Here is a 25,095-nt window from a genome sequence, read left to right on the forward strand (position 1 = left end):
GTGAATCGACAGTAACTGTTAGACCAGTCACTCTATGGCCCGTAAGTGCATTACATACTTTTATTGTATATGTAGTAAAATATATGCATCTGGAAGTCATTCAAGTTCTGTACAAATTGTTGCATTGGTTTTCTTTTCCTTTTCTTTGTCTTTGTTCTGAATTTATTCTTCAATAGTGTTTTCATTTTAATAACTTGGTATTGGATGAACCACGTACATTAAGCGAATGTTGTGGACATCACCAGATTCAACTACCCATACAGAGGATGTGTAAGAAATCCAAAACAATAAAATTTTCAGGTATTTTTTTCACGACTATACTGAGTAGAATTAATTATGTAGAACACGATTTCCATCCGGACATATGTGTTTCATTGTTACCCACAAGGGGCTAAACACAGAGGGTACAAACAAGGACAGACAAACGAATTAAGTCGATTACATCGACCCCAGTGCGTAACTGGTACTTAATTTATCGACCTCGAAAGAATGAAAGGCAAAGTCAACCTTGGCGGAATTTGAACTCAGAACGTAACGGCAGACGAAATGCGGCTACGCATTTCGCCCGGCGTGCTAACGGTTCTGCCAGATCGCCGCCTTTTCCATCCGGACATATGATTAATTAAACAAAACGACTGCTTGTTATATCAATTACACAGTTAAGCATCTTCAGTAATCAACAACTGTTCAACACAGAGATGTTTCCTTTATTATGTAAATGAAATAACGTCATCAAACAATTATAAACCAACAACAATTTCATATTACTAGATATATTTTAATATGACAACCATGAATTTTATACAGAATTTTATATAGAAACCGATCTGATATACGAGATATAATTTCTACGCTTTCCTCTGTGGTCTGTATAAATGTTGTCTTTAAAATTATTGCTTTTTGTATCGCATATTGGTTATTGATTTTCTTCAATGAACTTTGTATGTTGAACATTTATCATAAAAACACTGCAAATAAGCAATGCGCCCAATCGAATTTCCATTCTCCAGATGTTCTCTCATGCATTTCTCCCGACATTTATTTTCAGCGCCTAAAATTAGAAAATAATAAAAGTCGTTTTAATATTATCGTATGATATTAAAAAAAATGAAGACAAAGGTATATTGTATTGATATCAACGCTACTATATTCATTCGCTTCATCTTTTTCTTTGAACCTGATTTACACTATTTCTACTACACAAGTCAACTTTCAATGCGTATCTCCCGCTTAAATTTCCTAAATATATACGTATATCCCTCACCACTTAGTCATACCTATTTCTAGTTTCAACTTCATATTATTGCTACTGTCGATGACATTGAATTAATTAGTCTAAATTTAATTATTTTAATTGTTCAAATTTATTTTACAATTTCGATGAATTCTATGATGAATTTAAGAACAATGATATGCTACTGTAATATAGTCATCAAAGCTTGGTGCTCGTGCTTGGCTGCAGCCAAATGACAAACAATTTAATGAGTAAAAGAATAAAAGAACAACTGAGAGACATTTCCTGTTAGGCAAATGATTTACTGAGTCGTGACTATCTCAACGACAGACGTCAATCTTTTGTTAGACAGTGATCCATGTATTAGAAAAGTCTACTGAGGGTTTATTCTTGCTTTCAGAAAAAAAGGTTTGTTTAATCATAAAATACAAGAGACGTCCTTAGTAATGTAAAACTATGCAACTTCGGGATTTCAGTGAGATTTTCCAACGTTTTATGTTTCTGGGAAGACGTAGAAGGAGAGTGTATTCTAGAGGTAGCAGACCTAAGAAGGAAATTTTGCACAAACCCTTTAATACAAGAACTGAAGCTGTGATCGAGAGATAATAGTGATGAAATAAATTTGGATGATATCAGCAAGAAAATAATTTTCAGCAAACATCACAAATGTGTGGCACCCAGTAATGCATGATATCTGAATCATTTAGAAATTTTGGAAAAATAGGAGAATGTAATGTAGGTTTCTACTGATGGAAATAAATAAGTGTTGTTATACAGTGCATTATATCGTTTCTGATATTGGATAGATATGATGGCAATGATGTATGAGATAAACTCTGTTCCTCTTATGGGTTTGGGTCTTGTTACGTAAGTTTGCTTTGATTATCTCTATGTAAATTTTCTCAGATAAACAAGAAGTGCTCGAGAATTTGTAAGAAACTCAGATTTATGTTGGTTCCCATGAAACACGTTATACTGAGATGATTAATGAACGATTGATCAGTAATAATCGACTGTCTGGTACAGAATCGAATAAAGAGAAAATAAGTGAAGTTCAATGTAACAATGATCGGCAGAATTTGAAAGTCATGAAATGGGTACCACAGCCACTATTGATTTTTAGAAATTAATCGGATGAGGCATGTCTTCGTTCAGAATGAAATAGAGAACGAGTTATCGGTTTAGTATATACGAGCGAGTAAACGTGTGTGTGTGTGTGTGTGTGTGTGTGTGTGTGTGTGTGTGTGTGTGTGTGTCTGTGTGTGTGTGTGTGTGTCTGTGTGCCTGTCCGTGTGTCTGTGAATGTGAATGTGGATGTGCATTAAATTGCGAGTCTATATGTTTCCGAATGTTATGCTAAGTTCTAGCTATTGTGTTTTCAGAGATGTTAAATAAGTAACACTTTTGAAAATCTAAGCACCGGCTAAAGGAACCGTCGGTAATTGCGTGATTTTGGACAATGAAAGGATATGGCTAATGAATTTAGTGGAATGGAATGTAGGGAATTGAAGCCGAATAAATTTAAGATATTAGTGATGAGATAGACAGAAATAGGAAGACAATAATAATGAAGAGAACAGATTGGGCTGAGGAGATTGGTTAAGGAAAATAATAAGAGATGTCTATCTATAAAAGGCAAGTCCTCTATAGGGAATCTGCTTACAGAATATTCTTGCATAAATTATGGTTTACAAGGATACAATGGGTAGTAATTTTCTGAAAAACTTCTCCCAGAAAATAATTAAAATTCTGCACAAAATTACATGTGGATGTACAATTAATCGCAATAAGTGTCATTAGATCAAGGTCGAAAAATCGTTTAACAGATGAGAGGATAGTTTTCTTACCTATTGTCAAGGCAAACATCATGAATATTCCGAAGATGATGAGACAGAATGTAGAATTCATGTTGAATCTATAAAATTTATATGTATATTTATATATATATATATATGTATATATACAAAAATATATAAGCATATATAGAAATATATACACACATAGTTATGTATGTTTGAAGACATAGATAGATAGATAGATAGATAGATAGATAGATAGATAGATAGATAGATAGATAGATAGATAGATAGATAGATAAATAGATAGATAGATAGATAGATAGATAGATAGATAGATAGATAGATAGATAGATAGATAGATAGATGGATGGATGGATAGATAGATAGATAGATAGATAGATAGATAGATAGATAGATAGATAGATAGATAGATAGATAGATAGATAGATAGATAGATAGGTAGATAGATAGATAGATAGATAGATAGATAGATAGATAGATAGATAGATAGATAGATAGATAGATAGATAGATAGATAGATAGATAGATAGATAGATAGATTGATAGATAGAGTAATATCAGACGTAAATACCCGATCAGATAGATTTGAATTTTGAATATTAGAAAATCTGAGACCCCCTTCAGTCACGTCACAAACCATGGAATTGCACCAAGAAAGTTAGCCTCCCAGGAACAAGTCCGGGCAAGGTTGTTTGTGGAAGACTAGCAGTCGCCCATGCATACCGGCCTCCCCTCTCCACGCCACCAGTATTATCTAAGAGAAAAGCAATGACCGATACAGCTTGGCACCTGTGACGTCGCAACTCATTTCTACAGATGAGTGAAATGGAGCAACGTGAAATAGAGTGTCTTGCTCAAGAGCACAATACGCAGCCCGGTTCTGGATTCGTAAGCTCGAAGCTCTAACCACTGAGCCATGCGCCTTCACAATATTAGAAAATAACCTACGATTTACAGTAAACTGAGAATCTTGTTTCCATCTTCAGACCTATGAGACAAACTTCGTTGATACGCAAATGAATCTTGATAAAATGTTTGCACAACATTTACTCGCGAATAACATGCGTAGTTTAAAAATTTCACAAGATTTAAAGATATACATTAACATTTGAGATCTCAAGGCAAACGTGTTAGGAACGGCATTACTACTACTACTACTACTACTACTACTACTACTACTACTACTAACGATAAACGTCGCCCTTTTCAAGCCTAGCCAGGCTCATGGGCCCGGTTTCTGTGGCGTATGTGTTTCCCCCAGCTGCACTGAACGCCAGTCCATCACAGCGTTACTCAAGAAACAAGGAGAGAGAGTGAGAGAGAAAATTGTGGGGAAAGAGTACAACAGGGGTCACTACCACCCTCTGCTTGAGCCTCGTGGAACTTTTAGGTGTTTTCGCTCAATAAATACGCACAACGCCCGGTCTGGAAATCGAAACTGCGATCCTCCGACCGCGAGTCCGCTACCCTAACCACTAGTCCATTGCGCCTCCACACTACTACTACTACTATTACTATTATAGCTATATAATATTACTAACACCACTACTACAACTAGCCTGCTACAACCACCGCCATCACTACAACTACTACAACTATTGCTGCTATTTTTCTCATCCTGTAGATATATTATATCTGTACATCTATGCCACACGTAAGCAGTACCTCAACTTTTCCACTTTTGTATTTTATTACATGTCTTAAACTTTTAAAAAATAAAGTCCAGCATTATCACCATAAACCATAACACATTGTAACTTCTCTCTGCGTGAAACAGAAATGAATACAGTCTTGTAATATATATTGATCTCATGCAAACATTCTTTACCTACTCAGAAGTTAATATGGTCGCTACTTTAACATTTGTGAGAGTTCTATGTACATCATATATCATAAAACTACATTCATGCAGTATTTGCTATATTTCTAGAAGCCCAACAGTTTTATCTAGCGCTTCTTTCTCCTTGAATATTGTGACTCGTTTATACTGACAACAGTGTAGACTCGTCACATCTGAATACCAAAAAATATATATCTAAATAGACTGGTCACAGTCACAAACATGAATGTTACTGCAGCAAATTCAAAATAACGAGATTGTCCTCGTAGCTATAGATTTATAAGGCTAAATTGCTGTCAAATTCTTTTTGGAATAGGTGTGTGGCACACCTTCTGCCTATGTTTCACACATGCTCTGTAGTCACTTCTAACACGTTAAATAACGTATTGCTGATCTTTGTACATTGGAATCCAATAATCGAAGAAGCTCTTCTTGAAAACATCTTTGAATACAACAAAAAAAAAGAAAGAAATGAATTTTAAAACATTTGATTTACGGAGGTAAATTCCGCAGACTAATGAGAAATGAATAACCGCATCCCAGCTAACAGTATACCAATTCATAAGTATAAAGCGGTTCGGCAAAAGACACTGATGGAATAAGTACTATGCTTACAAAGGATAAATCCTGGAGTCGATTTCTTCGATTAAACTCTGCTTACCTATATATGAATATGTATATATATATATTATTTATATCATCGTATGATTTAACGCCACGCATCCATTTCCAAGTAAGTTTTATCTAAATAATTCTGGTGTGACACTATTTTATTAATATCTTTATTTCTTTCTCTCTCTTCCTCTTTCTACGTTCTTTCTATCTCTCCTTCTCTCTCTCATCGTTTCCCTAATTCTTCTTCTCCCCTTCACCGTTCAGTATCTGTCCCTCTCTCCATCCCTCACTCTTCCACCTTGACTCTCTCATTGCTCACATGTGACCAGCGGCCATCTTTCTTTTCCTAACACGAATTTCTTTCTTATCCTTCAGCTACAGGAGTAGCAGGCATTTGTCAAAGCTTGTTTCTCCAGCGTATACCACTTCACCTCTTCATGGATTAACATCCCTTACCGTTTGTTTTCACTGTCCTGTTTTTGTTACCAACTTTGACCCTCCGCAAATCCTTAATTTTATTTAATTTGCTTTGCGGGAGCAACTGTTTTGACGAAGACGCATCTTGTCCTAATGCTCGAAATGCGGAGTAGATAAAACAGTGAACAACTGATGAAGATTTTGTTCTTTATGTTGACTGTTTTGATTTTCTAATGTTTTTTTTGTTTTTGCTGCTTGCAAAATAGTTCGTTTTCCATGTTTTCGTATTTCATTTTCTCGTTTCTCATGTTGTTTACGTTTTTTGACGTCCTGTACACATAGATGCATGTGTATATACATATATATGTAAGTATGTAGATGTATATATTATATATACATACATATATATATATTTATATTATATAATATTATATTATATTATAGTATACTAGCAGTATCGCCCGGCGTTGCTCGGCTTTGTAAGGGAAATAACTATAGAAGCATTTTTAGAGATGTAAAGTATAATAGCCATCTCAATATGGCTAACCACAAAGGGAGGTGTTACTGTAACTTTTTACGTTCTGAGATTTAATAATAAATTTTTAGAGAGTTACTTCCCTTATATATGCCAAAAATGCATTAAAAATGGGGGAAATTCATGGTAATTTTTTTTAAATCGTAGACTCATCGTAGACGCGCGCTAATACCCAGAAGGGCTCGATATGAATCACGACTATAAGATACCCGGTTTTGGTTAAACTGCACCGCAAAATGTGGGAGTAGTTAGGAATCTAAATCGTAGATAACAGACAGCACACAACCTCTCTTTATATATAAAGATTATATATATATATATATATATATATATATTTGTAAAAAATGAAGTTCCAAAATGCTGCTGTATTATACAATTTTTAATTTTTATATATACATTATAACATGTTTCAGTTCCTGAAATGAACCTTATCAAAAAAAGTTATATATAAAAAAAGACAGCTCATGCCGTCAAACACAAGAAATTCATTTATAATACACAACGGAGTCAGACATCTTAGAGTTCATGTATAGTTGATATATAGTTCATGTATAGTTGATATATAGTTTGAAGTATATGTTCAAAGTGTTCGATGCAGTGGCCCACGGTGGCGATACGTATTCAATACAAAAAACAGATCAAAGTGGTGGAAAGCGGTCAATACAGAAGATTGATGTTTCCGAAAGAGCGAGGAATTCATTTTTACCTTAAGCAATTGTGATGACCCATGGTGGATGTTCGCTGGGTGGTTCTAGTGAGTTTTGTGAAGTGCTCGGTTTTATAATGCCTGTTAGGTGGTCAATCCAGCGTAGCGTGACGTCATCAACGTTTTGACCAATCGTTTCGTTAGGTGGCTTTAGTCAAGCAGAACGGGACGTCATCATCATTTTGACCAATCGCTGCATTATAACTGCCTCTTGTTTGTTTCCTGTTTTGACCAGTCGCTTCGTTAGTCAAGCAGAACGGGACGTCATCCAGATTCTGCCCAATCACGACTTATAGCTACATTAGATCTGCCCCCTGTCTGTACTTGTTAGGTGACTAGTCAAGCAGAAAAGGACGTCATCAATATTCTGACTAATGACTGTCCCCTGTTTGTATCCTGTCCATTCTAGCAGAGCTAGACGTCATCAACTTGTTGACCAATCAGAATCGGGTCTGACCCTTAGCTGTATCGTATGTATCAGGGTCAGATTTGCACGAAAGAATTTTTTTCCTTTTTTACTAAGGCATATTTCCGTCAGAGCGAGTGTCTGTTTAAAGTAGCGGCCGTGGTGGAATTTTGCTTCTCCTTTTCGGAGGACTTATCTTTTGTTTTAGTATTCCTGGCCCAGGGTGTTTAAACTTGGTCTAAATTTTTTTATGAAATATAGTTCTTTATTTTGGCGTTGTGTGAAGGTTGCGTTGTCACTGAATTTATAGAGCGGGTTAGTTGTAAATTTCGGATTTACATTTCCAGCACATCTATCTATGTGTCCGCTGACCGGTATTTTGCGGTAATCAGGGTTTCTAATTTGTGATTTATGCACCGCCATCCTGTTACGTAAGCTATTTTTTTTGTATGGCCTATATACTGCCTATTGCAGCCTGCGCATGTTATGACGTAAATTAAGTTTTCTGATGCGCAGGTGAAGTTTGTTCTAATGGTGAACTGGTGGCCTTGTTCCAGTATAAATTCTGATCCTTCTTTCAAGATGACACAGATTCCGCAGTTGGGCCTTCCACATTTTCTAACTGCTGGTTTTGTGGTTGATGTTGAGTGCAGTGTAGCTTGGGTTAAAATCCTTTTCAAGGATTTTGGTTGCCGTTTACTTTTAATGATGGTGTGTGTTTCGAGGATCCGGTTCATCTTTGGGTCTCCCTTTAGTAGGGCTGTGCTTTGTAGTATGGTGTTGAAGGCCTCATTGTTGAGTGGGTTGTGTGTAGAGATGTAGGGAAGGGTTTTTAATTGTTCTTTCTTTTTTGGTTTTGTTTGTCTCAGGTCTTCTATACTTAATTTAAGTACCGTTGGATTGCACTGTCTATTAGGGGCTGTGGATAGTTTCTATTTGTGAGTGTGGTTCTAAGTTCCTGGAGACGTGTGTGTCGGGTGTTTGTGTCTGATATTATGGTGCAAATCCTTCTAGCTAAACAAAAAGGGACATTCATTCTAGTGTGTCGTGGGTGGCATGAATCAAAGGGTAGGTACTGTTTAGAGTCTGTCGGTTTATAGTAGATATCTGTCTCTATTTTGTTGCCGGTTTTCTTAATGAGGATGTCTAAAAATGGTAATTCTTTTTCGTTGTGGTCCATATATATATATATATATATATATATATATATATATATATATATATATATATATATATATATATATATATATATGGGTAAGTAGAGTTAGCGGTTGAAATAACCGTCTAAGGGATAAGAATATCCGTTCTTACAACCGGTATCATTTACCTATGTTATCCCTGGGCATGGTTATGCAAGCACACTATACTCATACGGTACATGTAACTTCAGATAACTTCAGAAAATGTCTTCTACATCAGCCACAGGCTGGCCCTAATACTGTGGGTGAATTTGACAAAAGGAGACTTGAAGAAGATCTATGTGTACACACAATTACACACAAACACACATCTGTCTGACTCTCTCTCTCTCTCTCTCTCTATATATATATATATATATATATATATATATATATATATATATTTGGCGAATGGTGTGGGTGAGAATGTGTGTGTTTCAAGTGAGGGAGGATGAGTGTATACTTATAGGCGCATGTACGTAGGTGTGTGGGCGCGCATCAGTAGGTATGGATATACGCGCTTACGCGAATACTATGAGCACTTTTACCCCCTTACTTTTACTCCCTCTCCTCACTCAGCGGCCATTCAAATAGCTCTTTTGTCTTAATAACGGTCAATCACACAGTAATTTCCCTTTCTTTAATAGTCATTTTCATAGCATATTTTCCGATGGCCGGATAACGGAAAAAATTGCGTCATGGATTTCCACCCCGACATCCGCGATTCGGAGTTTTATTATGGCTACGGAATAATTATCACATATATATAAATTCCTCTATTTACATAATATCGAGGTTTCTTTCATTCTTTTATTGTCTTACTATTTCTATCAATACACACACACACACACACGCACACACACGCACACACACACACACACACACATATATATATATATATATATATATATATATATATGCATGTATGGGCACAGGACGTCATCAAACATGTGCAAAAAATACGAAACACGAGTAAATGGAACATGAAATATTCTTTTGAACAACTAAAATTGGGAAACAAAGCAAACAACATAAAGAACGACCCTTCATCAGTTGTTGTCTATTTTTCTAGTCTCGTATTTCGAGCATTTAACTACAATATGCGCTTTCGATAAAGCAGTTGCTCCCACAAAGCAAATTAAATATATTATTTACATTATTTACATGTTATTAATATTATTATTATTCTTACTATTATTATTATTATTATTATTATTATTATTATTATTATTATTATTATTATTATTATTATTATTATTATTATTTTATTATTATTATTATTATTATTATTATTATTCAGGTCAATGCCTGGAATCGAACTCGGAATCTTGGGGTTAGTAGCCCGCGCTCTTAACCACTAGACCATATGCCGCGGCCATATGGCTCAGTGGGTAGAAGCACGGGCTACTATCCCCATGGTTCCGAGTTCGATTCCAGGCAGTGACCTGAATAATAATAATAATAATAATAATAATAATAATAATAATAATAATAATAATAATAATAATAATAATAATAACAACAACAACAACATAGAAAAATATCTTAGGAATGTGAACCCAGGTTCGAAATTTCCCCAAGAAACCTGATGAAGGTTGGAGGGTATATCATTCAAAACGTGGTGTTAACAACAAACAAGATGAGGACAAATATCCATCAAATTTAAATAATGTAAATATTGTACATAATTCCTCATCTCTTAAATATAGAAATTAAATAAAATTTGTGATTTTGTAGAGGATCAAAATAGGTAACACAAACCGGACAGTGAAAACAAACAGGAAGGGCTGCTATGCCTAAACGAGGCTGTGGTGGCGAACGCGTAAATGAAGCTAGGACACGAGTCAATCAAGTAAACATCTTCCTTGTTCCAGCTACAACGGAGAGAAAGAAAGATTAATGGTCGATGGACACGTGGAAGCCACGTAAGCAATGGAGGAAGAATGAGGGAGAAATAGTGAGAGAATTGTATATTGGCAGAAGAGGAGGTAAAAGAATAAGAGAGAGAAAAGAGAAAGAACGAAAGAGTAAAAAGATCATAAAAAGTGTGCATGAGAATTATTAAAATAAAACTTACTTGGAAGAGGTTTCGTCGTGTTCTATCATATAAATAATATATATATACATGGAAACTTACTTGTTAGTGCTTCTTCGTATATCCTGCAGTAAGTAACTCTGTTTTTATATATAGGAATATATCTCCAGCTGTCACAAGTGTCAGACATTCCTACTGGGTTATCATTTCTGGATTCTAATGGACGTGACATTAACATCCTTCGTCTGCGCAATTATTAAGACTATAAATTCGTTGCTCATTGTCTGACGTGTCACATTTACGGCCATTGTAATTGCCATTTTGGATTGTGAGGTAATATATTACTTTTGCATGCATTTCCAAAATGGGAGAAAAATACAACTAAAGCTAAGAGAAATACATCTTACACACATTTATTGGTTCATCTCATAAATAATGCAGTTTTTTTTATACTTCTTTTACTTTTCAAAGAGTTCTTTTAATCTAAAATATAATCTCCATCTGTCTGGCAGACTTGCAAGACGCCTCTTCCAAATTTACTCGTGCGAGACGAAAATACACCTCCAGTACTGTTCTTACCTCGTCTACAGAATTCATACTTTTTCTGTACAAATGATTTTGAACACTGCGGAATAAATGATAATCAGATGGGGAAATGTCCGGTGAATATGATGGGCAGGGCATCGTTTCCCATTCAAATGTCTCCAGCCTTTGGGATGTCATCCTTGCTGTATGTAGCGGACCAATATCCTTCGTCTTGAAACCAAAGATGGCCGTTTATTTTTTACTATCGTTGACGTAAGCCGGTCAAGCTGCTCGCAATAGATCTCTTTTCTTATCGATTGGCTTAGATTAAAAGTCCAAAGTGGACTAAACCTTTCATATCCTACCAAACAGATAACAAAACCTTACGTGAGTGAAGAGTCTTTATAGCCTGGTGTGTCGGTGTTTCTCCTTTCCCTACCCATTATCTTCAGCGCTTGACATTTTTACAGAGAACTCATTCATTATTAACTATTCGGTCCAAAATGGGTCCATTCCTGAAACGTGAGAACAAAGAATACTTAATCACTCTCTACGCACGATTAGACTCAGAAAGTTTGTGAGAAACCCATTGACCCAATTTGCTTGCTTTTCCGATGGTATGTAGGTGTCGATGAATGTTGAAAGAGCAGATCCAAGCTTCTCTGCAAGCTCATCTACAGTTACGAATGAGATTTCATGTCAACAAGATTTGCAGGAAGTCCCCATCGAGCTCTACAGATCTTCCAGGACGAGGCTTGTCTTCTAGGCTGTAGTTTCCTGCTCGGAATTTCTGGAACCACTGTTGACACTGGCTTACGCTTATTGTCAGATTCCATATACTGCATTAGTATTCCTCGCACTTACCGTTGCGTTGTTGTCTTTATTGAACACTTAAAGCAAAATATGCTGAATATGCTCTTTTGTTACTTCCAGTATAGCTTTGAAAGAATAAATGTTAAAATCGAACTTCACTCTTCAGAATTTGCACAAAGAATAAGTTCAAGGTAAATCAACTACCTGTTTTTATATCAAGTTCATGCAGGTAGTTAATCCCAACCCTCTCCGACTTTTAGTTCATGCAATTGGAAAAAACCGCATTATTTATGAGATGACCCAATATATGTGTGTGTGTCTTTGTGTGTATGTTTGTGTGTGTGTGTGTTTATGTATAATGTATATACACACACACGAACATGTATGCATGCATGTTTGTATGTATATGTGTATATACATTCGATATGATCGAATAAAACCACGTAAGGCACTTGGGAGTCATACAGTCACTGGTCTAATAGTTACTGCTGATTTTCGATGACTAGAGAGGTGAATAATCCCACACACACACAGATAGATAGATAGAGATAGATAGATAGATAGATAGATAGATAGACAGACAGACAGACAGACAGACAGATAGATAGATAGATAGATAGATAGATAGATAGATAGATAGATAGATAGATAGATAGATAGATAGATAGATAGATAGATAGATAGATAGATAGATAGATAGATAGATAGATAGATAGATAGATAGATAGATAGATAGATAGATAGATAGATAGATAGATAGATAGATAGACAGAGAGACAGACAGAAAGACTGACAGACAGTCAGACAGACATATATAGATAGATAGATTCTTTTATACGATTCAGCCCCAAGGCTGTGGCCGACCAGTCTTAGGCGATTGGAGAGTGGTTAGATGACTTTCTGAAAGCTAGAAGTCAGGCAGTGGGAAATGGAGCCACCTCAATGAAAATACAAATAGTGAGGGGTGTTCCACAGGGCACTGTCTTGGGGCCACTGCTTTTCACAGTGGCCCTCTCAGATATGCCCTCAACTGCCCGAATACAAAAGTCTCGCAGAAAATATAGAACCCCAGCAATGTTGCACTTATGCAGCAGGAGTTGAACTCAATTTACAAATGGGCTGAGGATAATAATATGCAGCTTAATGCTGAAACATTCCAAACCCTGCTCTACCAGCGTCCAAAACTTACAGGGTACACTGCTCCACTGGGAATTACAATCCCAAAATCTAAATTATTGAGGGACCTGTGTATCGATATGAGTGATGATGCCTCTTTCCAAGTGCACATCACCAGGATGGCGACAAAATGCAGACGCCTGGCTGGGTGGATCCTGAGAACATCCAGAACCAAAGATAAGGAAACCCTGATGGTCCGCTGGAGGACATAGTCCTCAACCGCGTAGATTACTGCTCCCAGCTCTGGTCACCCAACAGTGTAAAATTAACTGCGGACCTTCAAACAATCCAGCGAAACTTCACAAAGAAGATCGTCCCTTTGCAACAGCTCAGCTACTGGGAAAGGCTGAAACAGCTAAGAGTCTACTCCCTTGCGCGAAGGCGGGAGACGTATACAGTAATATACATCTGGAAGATCCTGGAATGAATTGTGCCAAATTTTGGTATTGAAAGCTACAAAAATGCCAGATCGTGTCGACACTGCACAGTGCCAAAGATCCCAGCAATGCCATCACGCTTCAGGACAGTTACTACAACGGCCTGGGTTTCAGGGGCCCATAGCTTTTTAATATTCTCCCAAAGAGCCTGAAGAACCTGCACAAAGTAGATGTAGGCGTTTTTAAATCAAGACTTGACCTCTTCCTGTCGAAAGTCCCAGATGAACCTACCTTCTGCAAAAGTACAGGAAAAGAGGAACGAAATATTACTCTTAAAATATTGCTGCTGACGTTAGAGTTTGAAAGCTAAAATATGAATAAATACTCTTATGTATATTTTTAATATTTACATAAAAGTTTATATTAAAATACTCAAGAAGCTATTTATTTTCAATTTTAGTGAAGACTGATTGAAAGTTTATACATTAAAATTTTAATATTACAAATGGAGTGCATTATATATTTTAAAAATCACATTGTGGCAATTATATAAATTCTGCTTGAACTGCTATATTAATTGCTGTAAGGGTTAAATATAACTTAACACCTTTCGACTGCTTTTAACTGCTGTATAGCTCATATTTTAATTGTTATTTTATCTGGTATTTTAAATACTACGTACATAGATCAAAGATAAATTTAACGACTACATACTAGTATTTTAACTACGATTTTATTTTCATAATTAGTCATTTATGGCCGTCATAATAGACTGTTATACAATAGGTATCCCTAGAATGTGAAGAAACGTGTCCTAGTGATCAGCGTTTCGATACCTAGTCTGGGCGACGCGTTGTGCTCTCGAGGTGGGAGAGTGACTCAATCGCTGGCACGGCGGCAGAAGTTCTTTACGGTATGTTTTTCGACTCTCTACTACCTGAGTCCAGATGCCACTTACTGGAGAACGCAACAAAAAAAAACAGTCTAATATGCAACCAAAGCCTACTCACTTTAAACAAAGTTCCAATAATCTACTTAACAGTGACAGATTAGGACGTACAGAATGTGCTGAAGAACGTTCACTCTTGCAGGACATGCGCAATGGCAGACCACCAATACACCAGATCATTAGTTTGTAATTCTTCTTTATTCAGTCTATTAGATTATAACTCCGCTCTAGGATTATTCACCTCTCTATGCATCGAAAATCAACACTAACTATTAGACCAGTGACTTACGTGGTTTTATTCGAGCATATGGACAATTATATATGTAGAAAAGGCCTGTAGAAATTGTTGCATTGATTATCCTTCGCTTTTCTTTATCTTTTTTTTTTTATTTATTCTTCAATAGAGATGTTTACATTGGGAGAATTACGTACATAATTCAAATATTGAAAACATCACCAGGTTGAAACACGGCTCATGGAGAATGTGTAACAAATCCAAAACGCAATAAATATTTCAGTGATGTCTCTTGCGCCTATACTGAGTAGAATTAGTTATGTCCAATTTTATCCTGTCATTAAGATTAATTAGATAAATTGACTGATCAATATATCAATTACACAACTACCATCTTTAATATGCAGCAAGTGTTCAACAGAGTGATGTTTCCTGTATTAGTTAATAACAATTTATGGGAATGAAATATTACCATTACAAATATTACAATCACAAATTAACAACGATTACATATTCCTAGATATATTTAATATTATAAGCATGAATTTTACATAGAACAGATATCGAAACCAATCTGATATTCGAGAGCTATTTTCTTCGCTTTTGTCAGTGGTCTATATATGTGCTCTCCATAAAATTATTGCTTATGATATCACATATCTTTATTGATTCTGTTCAGTGAATTGAATACAGTAAACAAACGTTGAATATAATTCAGTGACGACAACTGTTTAAACACATTATATATTTCATAAGATTTTCTTGTTTCGAATATGAACTATAGCACCCATATCGACATTTGCAGTGCTCTCGGAAACACGACATCCAGTTGGTTTTCTCACCGTGTCCATGCGGACAATAAGGAGGACAGTCCACGTTAACGCCTAAAATTAGTAAATAATAAAATTTTTCTTTAATAACATTATATGATATTTAAAAACGAAGATGAAGATGCATTGTACTCATATGAAGATTACTACATTAATTTCTTTGAACGTGTTTCTGCTAGACGGGTCAGCTTTCAACGTGGCCTCCATTTAAAGCAATTTTCTGTCAACGCATATATTTCTATCAACGCATATATTTCTCTTTAAATTTCTTAATATCTCCGTATATCCTTCACCCATTATCCATACCTATTTTTCATTTGAACTCCATAATTTTGATTTTATTATTGACGACACAAAATTAATTAATTTAGCATTTTCCTTTTTGATTCTAATTGCTCTAATTACAATTTGGATGAATACCATGGGGCAGTTTACAAACAACGATAAGTTTCTGTGATATTGTCACCAAGATTTTTTATAAACTATACAACTGATAGACGTTTATTCCAAGCGAATAATTTACTGAGTCGTAACTTTATCTCAACAACAGTGATCAATATATTACAAACGCCAATTGATGGTTTTCAGGGAATTTTTTGTTTTCCTCGAATGTAATCACACAACTTGAAATGTTCTTAATGTACATATACGCAGGCACAGGGTCTCAAATAGCATAATCCAAAGTTTAAAGTCTCTGAGAAAACAGAAGGGGGAAATGTAATCTAGAGAGTAGCAGATCTAATAACGTAATATCCAATAAATAGGTTAAGGGAAGGAGTAAATGTCTCAAAGAAACATCATGGTGATAACATCTGTTTCGGTGATATCATCGTGAAAAAGGATCTTTTCGGTTTGAACGGCAGATTTTTAAAATAATTTCCATGTAACTAAAAAATTTTAAACTTCGTATACTGGTAGAATGTGTTTATAAAATATCTTTTTCTCTTGGCTTTCTTGAGAAAATTCTGTAGTTTGTAAGATATTTGTAATATATTTTCTTCAATTTCTGCACTTTAAACCAATCAATGACGTCTATTGAGGTGAAAATGATTCCTGCCGTAGAGGGTAAACAACATTTCCTGGAAGTGTCATATGAAAATGTCACCCATAATTATGACCCTAGTATCGATCTATTGCATTTCAATCTGTTTTAGGGTTAGGGTTATAGTTAGAGTTAGTAGGGTTAGTTAGGGGTAGTTAGGGTTAGGGTTAGGGGTGGGCGGAAGGGTATGTTTTTTCTTCATAAATGCAAATAAACCCAATCTGTTTCTTAAACGAGGGACATTTTCATATAACACCGCCAGAAAATGTCTACGGTAGAGAATGTTTTCACTTCACTAGACGTCATTGATTGGTTGAAATTGCCGAAATTGAAGAAAATATATTACAAATATCTTACAAACTACAGAATTTTCTCAAGAAAGCCAAGAGAAATAGATGTTTTATAAACACATTCTACCAGTATACGAAGTTTAAATTTTTTTTAGTTACATGGAAATTATTTTAAAAATCTGCCGTTCAAACCGAAAAGATCCGTGAAAAAATGAACAAACGATAGCATGAGATCTGATACATTTAGAACTGTTTGAAAAGTAGTTCATACTGGAGGTCTTTGCGGATGGAAATAAAGAAGCCCTGTTATAAAATGTATTACATCAGTTCTGATACTGCATAGACATGTTGGCAACGGATGCATAAGAATGAATATATTCTTCTTAGCATGTGTAACACTATATCAGAAGGATCACTCTAACTTAGTAAATCAAGTTCGCGGTGATGTGTAGTGTGTGTATGTGTGTGTGCGCGCATGTATGCGTGCGTTTGTGTGTGTGTGTATGCATGTCTTTGTGTCTGTGTGTCTGTGCATTACTTTGTGAGTGCATGTGTTTCAGAATGTTATGTTTAGTTCTACGTGTATTACTTACTTAAGTGTTAGATAATCACGATTATCAAAACTAAGTATGACCTAGACGAAAAACCAGTTATTGTGCGTGGCCAACGAAAGGATAGATCTAATCAATGTGGTCGAATGCAATGGAGGGAATTGTAGCAGAATAGATTTAAGGCATTATTGGTGAGATAAAACAGTTCAAAATGTAAAGCGAAATGTGGTTGGAGCACACATGAATAGGAAAAAAGAATAGTGATGAGAACAAACTGAACTGAAGGGATTGATTAAGGATTATATTGAGATATTTTTATTTATAAAAGGAATGTCATATACAGGAAATCTGATAACAGAACTTTCTTGTGGGAATTATGGTTCACATATATCGAGATACACAGAGAGGTAATTCTCGGGAAAATTGATTCTAGATATTTATAAACATATTTCACCTAAATTAGATTTAGATGCACAATTAATCACCAACGTCATTAGACAGGGGTTGAAAGACTTTTTAACGAATGGAATAACAATTTTCCTACCTTCGGTCAGAGAAATCGTCGAGTATATTGCCAAGATGATGAGAAAGAATGTAGAATTCATATTGAACCTTTAAAATCTATAAATGCAAACATACATACACATATATAAACAGATATTCAAACATAGAATGACTTATATGCAAGCATAGGCATTTATGTTTGTATGTCCTTAAATCATTTAAAATGTTTTAGCCCGAAGGTCGCAACCATGCTGGAGCACCACCACATAATATATATGTGTTCCTATATATTATATATTATATATAATATATATATATATATATATATATATATATTATATATTATATATAATATATATATATATTATATATATATATATATATATATAATATATATATATATATATATATATATATATATATAGGGATTTGATCGTTAATCTAAAAATATAATAACGATTTCATCAAGTGGTCAGCATGGAAAAAATAACCTTCAAAGATAATAATTATTAAGATTATAATTATAATTTTAATAATTATTAATTATAATTAATAATAACTTTTGTATATGAAATAATGAACTATTTTGTATAGATAATATACAAAAATTTAAATATAATCATAATGGTAGATACCATAATTTATATATATATATTATATATATATATTATATATATATATATATATATATATATTAAAATTATGGTATCTACCATTATGATTATATTTAGATTTTTGTATATTATCTATACAAAATAGTTTATATATATAAGTTCAGCAAAATTTAGATTCAAATGAATATGGTACTTAAGTTAGATGCACCAGAATTTTGAATGGTGTTATCCATATAAATCCATGGGGTGATTATAATCAAAATAAGCAACAAGAATATCTTCGGTAATTTGGTACGATCCTTTCACGCTACATCATTTTATTAAATATTGTAAGTATTACAACAGTTTTAAAATGTTGAGCAATCATCAGCAATTTATAGAGGTTTTCCTTTAATACATAATTTTCATATTAACTGACAACATAATAGAAAAGGTAGACATATAGACAAATATGTCGATTTGAATTTTAAGAACATGAAGGTAGTAGAGTTTATGTTCTGACTGAAGAATATTCTAAAGTTATTTTGAACTGCTAAACGGTTGGGAAGTATAATTAGTTGAAAGGAGAGAAAAGAGATTTTCTATTTATAGAAATAGGGGTGAAATAAATGTCAGAAGTTATTCATAAAGAAATTCAAGTAGAGAGGGGGTTATAATACCCTAGAAGCTATTTACTATTATTTGGCAAACAGATTTTCTATCAAGAAAACAAGGTCAATGTCAGATGGTCACAATGACCACCTATATACCAAAAAGTTATAGAGAATACAGAGATCCCTTTATACTTATATACATAAGTTTATACTTAGCTGGTAGGTGTTGATTATTTTGATACGTTGGATTAAAGGAGAAATTATAAATCTAATATTTATTCATTTTGGAGAAAAATCTATCATTTATAATGAGTAGGTATAATACTTAATAAACTGAGGACAAAAGTCTTATTAATAAAGTGAATATATTAGGGGTCAAATATATATATTGGAAGAATAGTAACCAAGATGAATAATATTCTTAGGTTTAGTAGAAGGCGATTTATTTTTATGAAGAGAAGTAATCAAGATGAGTAAATTACTCAGATTTAGTAGATAGAGAATTGTTATTAAGGAATTAAATTATAGAATCTGTTAGACATAGTATTTACTATCCGCGGAGGAAAGCTAATTAGTTAGGTAAAAATATCTTGGGTTAATGATATATTAAGAAATGGAAGTGAGGTAATCAACATGAACTGAGTAGTTTCTTTAGGGACATAGGATTTATACTATTTAATATAGGAGATTATAAAAAAAAGAGAATTTAATTCCAAATGTGCAATGAATTTTTTTAGTAATCTATGCATGTTGAATTAAAAGCTAGTATGGTATATTCATTCTTATTTAATTATAAAGTTTAGGAATGGTCACAATATTATTATTTAAAATATTTAAATATACGGGATGTGCTATGTATGCAAGATGCTCCTAGTTCAGAACAGTTATTTAACAGATTTGTATTATTCCTATGTTTTAAAATTTCATATGTTTCCATAGAACAAAGTTCACAACCATCTCTGCTATTTCTATAAGGCCATGCTTTTCTTACTATATCCCATTTCAGGTTAAATTCTATATTATTTCTTTTCAGTTCCCAAATTTTACTAGACAATGATGTGCAACCTGCCTTGTGTTTAAGCCTAAAGGAGGAAAAATGATAGTTTAAATTGTTATATTTCGGAATGGTCATTTTGCCAGTTTAGCCAATAAAAACACACGCACTATATATTTGGTGTTACTTTGCTTCAGTGTTATTTATTTTTTACATTAATCTTAATCTTATTTCGGCCAGAGTTCTTTCGTCACACTCCTGTTTAAATGGTTTTTTTTTAAATCCACCGAACAACCGAAATAAAGATAGTTGTTATTTGAAGTCACTATTGTACATTTATAAATTAAATTTTGGATCAAACAGCGGCCAGATGTCGAACATTTCGATCTAATCCTACAATTACATCGGGGGGGGGGGGATAATTTCTGGTACTAGTATTATTTATGGATGAGTCGTTTTCATTTCCGTTACTCGAGTTATTATTAGTATTAGTGTTATTTCCTCTTACAGTAGTTATATTGTTATGTAACTAGTTATTAATCCATTCTCACTATCCTCATCTTCTACATTTTTATCTTTACTACCTATATTATTGATGTTATTATCACTATTTATACTAATGCTGTTATTATGATTGTTATTATTATTATTATTATTATTATTATTATTATTATTTTTTTATTATTATTATTATAATTATTATTAGCATTATTATCAATACTATTATTATTATTATTATTATTATTATTATTATTATTATTATTATTATTATTATTATTATTATTATTATTATTTTCATTATTATTATCATTCAGTAGTTTTATTTTTATAGCGTGCTTTCACTTCACTACCGAGCGCAGCTCTGTGTGCCTTGCGTATTTGCTGTGATTTGTTGTGATGCTTTGATTGTTACTGGATTGAAATTGTTCTGCGTAGGATGTGTGTAGTGCCTAGTAGTGCAATTTTCTGTATGTTATATGTGTTTGTAAGTCCTGATGTTTTTGTTATGTATTTATCTGAATATTTTTTTATCATGCCTAATGCACCTACTATGATAGGGATTCCACATTCTTTGTATATTGAAAGTTTCACCATTTCTTTTAGTGACACTTTGTCATCTGCTGGTATTGATACATCAATTAGAAGGCATTTTTTTCTTCATGATCTCTGACAACTATATCTGGTCTGTTGGCCTTAATTTCTCTATCTGTGTGTATTGGCATATCCCAGAGTATGGTTGCTTTCTCATTTTCTGTGACCTTTTCTGGTGTGTGCCTATACCATCGTTTTTCTGTTGTTATTCCATAATATTGGCATAGCTTCCAGTCGTCTGAATATATTCCCTCTTAGCCAGGACTGGGCAGCCAGAGATAATATGATTTATTGTTTCTTGTCCATCTCCACATATTCTGCAGTTACTTGTTATATTTCTTTTCAGTACATGTGTTTGGTAATTTCTGATGGGGAGGGAGGCTTTGGTCTTGTGCTGCAACTAAAAATCCCTCTGTCTCTGCTTTGAGTCCTGAGCATCTCAACCATTGCTGGGATTTTTCTATGTCTATTTCTTTTGCATCTAGTTTAGTCCTGTATTTGCCATGACGGGACTTTTGTTGCCATCGTTTTATCATGGTTCGTTGCTGTTCTAGTTTTAGTTTGGATTTCATTTGTTTTATAGCTTTTGTTGTTTCTTCTTCTTCTTCTTCTTCTCTTCTTCTTCTCCTTCTCCTTCTTCTTCTTCTTCTTCTTCTTCTTCTTCTTCTTCTTCTTCTTCTTCTTCATATTGTTAAGTGGTATGATTTCTCGTTTGTATTTGTCAGCTTCCTTAAATACTGAGAATAGGTTTTTGTTTTGCTATTCGTATCAGGTTTCCTTGCTTCTGAAGTAGGTATTTTTACAGTCCTATGGTGGTTATTTTATAGTAGTTTTCCAGCTGTTTAAGGCCTCTACTATCTTCTATACGTTGTATATATAGCCTTTCTATGTCAGATTTTGGGTGATGCATCCTAGATTCTGTCATTATTTTTCTTGTTTTCCTAACTATTTTGGTCAGTTCATTTAGTGTCCAGTTATGGATATTGTAGCTGTAACTTATAACTGGGACGGCTAAAGTGTTAATACCTATTATCTTGTTTTTAGCATTGAGTTCTGTTTTTAGTATTGATCTAACTCGTCTATAACATTCTTTTCTCTTTCATTTGTGTGTGTTGTGTTTTATCTAGTTCATGGATTCCTAAGTATTTGCAAGTTTGGCTTTGGTCTAATTCTTTTATTTCATTGGTTTTATCTAGTGTGATGTTGCTACGCTTAACTAGTTTTCCTCTTTTCATGGTTACTTTGGCGCATTTTTCTTATCCAAATTTCATATCTATTTCTTTGGTGAATCCATGAACTGTCTTTAGTAGTGTTTCCAGCTGTTTGTCATTTGTAGCGTATAGTTTTAGGTCATAAAAGGTAGCTAATCGTTTTGCCGTAACATTTATATCCGCGTCCAGTTCAATTTAGCAAATCAGATAGAGGTCAGAGTGCCAAGCAGAAAATGAGTGGAGAGAGCGTGTCTCCCTGGAATATTCCTCTTCTAATGTGGATGGCTTTGGTTTTCACGAGTCCCCTTTTGTTTGAAGCTGTAGCACTGTTTGCCATTTATTCACGCCTTTCTGTAGTCGATTCAGGCCATACTAAGGTCTTTCTTCTTTCTGTGGCTGTCTTCAGTTATGGCTTTATTAATCATTAGTTGATCTTTACAGCCATATGAGCTTTGCGGCATCCTTTCTGCTCTTCTGGAAACAGGTTGTTTTCGTCCTGGTGCTTGTTTAATCTTTGTGATAGTACTGCAGTAAATGCTTTGTACATTGTAGGGAGACAGGTTATAGGTCTGTAGTTTTCTGATTTTGCTGTCTCATTGGATTTGGGAATTAATATGGTTTTCCCCTTCGTGAGCCATTCAGGCATTGTCTCTGGCTCTGCCAGTATGTTGTTAAGGTTTTCAGCCAGCTTTTTGTGCATTCCTGTCAGATATTTCAACCAGAAGTTGGGGATCTTGTCATGCCCAGGTGCCTTCCAGTTGCTTAGTCTTTGCAGTGCCTGAGTGACCTCTTCAGTTGTTATGAGGGTTCAAAGTTGCTCAGATGCTATGTTTGTTGTTTTAATACTCCTTTGTTTTTGGTTGTTCATTCGCCGACCATATTCCTTTCCAGAATTCTCCCACTTCTGCCGTTGGTGCTTCAGTGATGTCTATTTTATTTTTGCCAATTTCTTGGAAGAACTTTTTGGGGTTGGAGTTTAATTATTTGTTTTGTTCAAAGAAACGTTGGCGTTTCTAATACCGGCGGATTCTTTGTGCTTTGGCAAGGATATCTTGCTTTAGTTTTTCTTTTATCTCAGGTAAATCTTTTTCTGTGATGTTGAATTTGCGCAGTATTTTTGTTTTCTTTTTGCTGCTTAGTAGCGTTGATTGTCTACTGACTTCGTTAAGAATCGACAGATCTTTTCTCATTTTTTGTATTTTCTTTTGGATGTTATTTAACCACAGGGTTTGTTTGGGTGGTAGTACTCCAGTTTGGATGGGTTTCAGCTTCTTCATGATCTCTGACAACTATATCTGGTCTGTTGGCCTTAAATTCTCTATCTGTGTGTATTGGCATATCCCAGAGTATGGTTGCTTTCTCGTTTTCTGTGACCTTTTCTGGTGTGTGCCTATACCATCGTTTATCTGTTGTTATTCCATAATGTTGGCATAGCTTCCAGTGTATGTAGGTCCCAACTCTGTCGTGTCTGTGAATATATTCCTTCTTAGCCAGGACTGGGCAGCCAGAGATAATATGATTTATTGTTTCTTGTCCATCTCCACATATTCTGCAGTTACTTGATATATTTCTTTTCATTACATGTTTTCATTATTATTATTATTATCATTATTATTATTGCTATTATTATTATTATTACCATTATTATTGCTGTTACTATTTATTCTATCTCTAGCTAACTTTATATTTTTACTATTAAGTATAGCTATTATGGTAGCCATATTTGGAAGAGTAGAATATGATATTCTTACTGATTTCTTAGAAATTATTTTATAATATTCATGGGAAGCTGGGAAGTTTTTTTCTGGTATAGACATAGATCTGCTGTATATATTCGTAGAGATCGCCAGTTGAAGGGGATATTTAACCAAATAATATTTTTTCCTTTGTTTTTTTTTATTTGAGTAAGAGTGGGAAAGATTAATGTTATCTATATTCTTACGAAATTCATTATTCATTTTAGTCTTATATTTATGTTTATTAGGGTTTTTTCTTTGTGGGAGAGATTTTTATATTATTATTTACATTTATTTTATCTGGTTTAACATTTTCATATTTATTTGCGATCTGTTTACTATTTTCATTCATATTATTGAGTTTATATACTAGGTGCTTTTTTTCTATTGATTTATGTTTATTTTGAGTATGAGATTCTATATTATTTGAGCTATTTACATTCACTTCATCACGATCCAGGAAATCACCTTCCTGGTCGTATCCAGCCCTGGATAATGCAACATTATACTGATGCGAGTGAGAGTCAAACATTTCAATATTCAATGATAATTTTGAAATTCTCCGAGAAATATTTTTCACAATTCATTTTAGTATATAAGGGGGGGGTGATAAGATAATTTGTTTACGTATTTGGTAACTTCACCTTCCTTTCTAAATAGGTGATATAACTTTGAATTTAAGTCTGAGGTAACGTCTAAAAAATTCACTAACTTGGTGTTATATTCATACGTAATACCTAAGTTGAAATCTTTGAAAAATTTACTAATTTTCTTTCT

The 25,095-nt window shown here is 34.1% G+C and overlaps 1 long non-coding RNA gene across 1 annotated transcript; it reads right to left on the minus strand.

Moving 5' to 3' along the window:
- Nucleotides 1–868: 868 nt before the first annotated feature.
- Nucleotides 869–10,627, minus strand: LOC118762473. Its single transcript, XR_004998225.1, has 3 exons — nucleotides 10,513–10,627; nucleotides 3,082–3,149; nucleotides 869–1,051 (listed from the first exon to the last, which is right to left on the minus strand). It is a non-coding gene; the product is annotated as an uncharacterized LOC118762473 (long non-coding RNA).
- Nucleotides 10,628–25,095: the final 14,468 nt, after the last annotated feature.

This window comes from Octopus sinensis, linkage group LG3 (assembly GCF_006345805.1).
Source record: "Octopus sinensis linkage group LG3, ASM634580v1, whole genome shotgun sequence".
Lineage (NCBI taxonomy): Eukaryota > Metazoa > Mollusca > Cephalopoda > Octopoda > Octopodidae > Octopus > Octopus sinensis.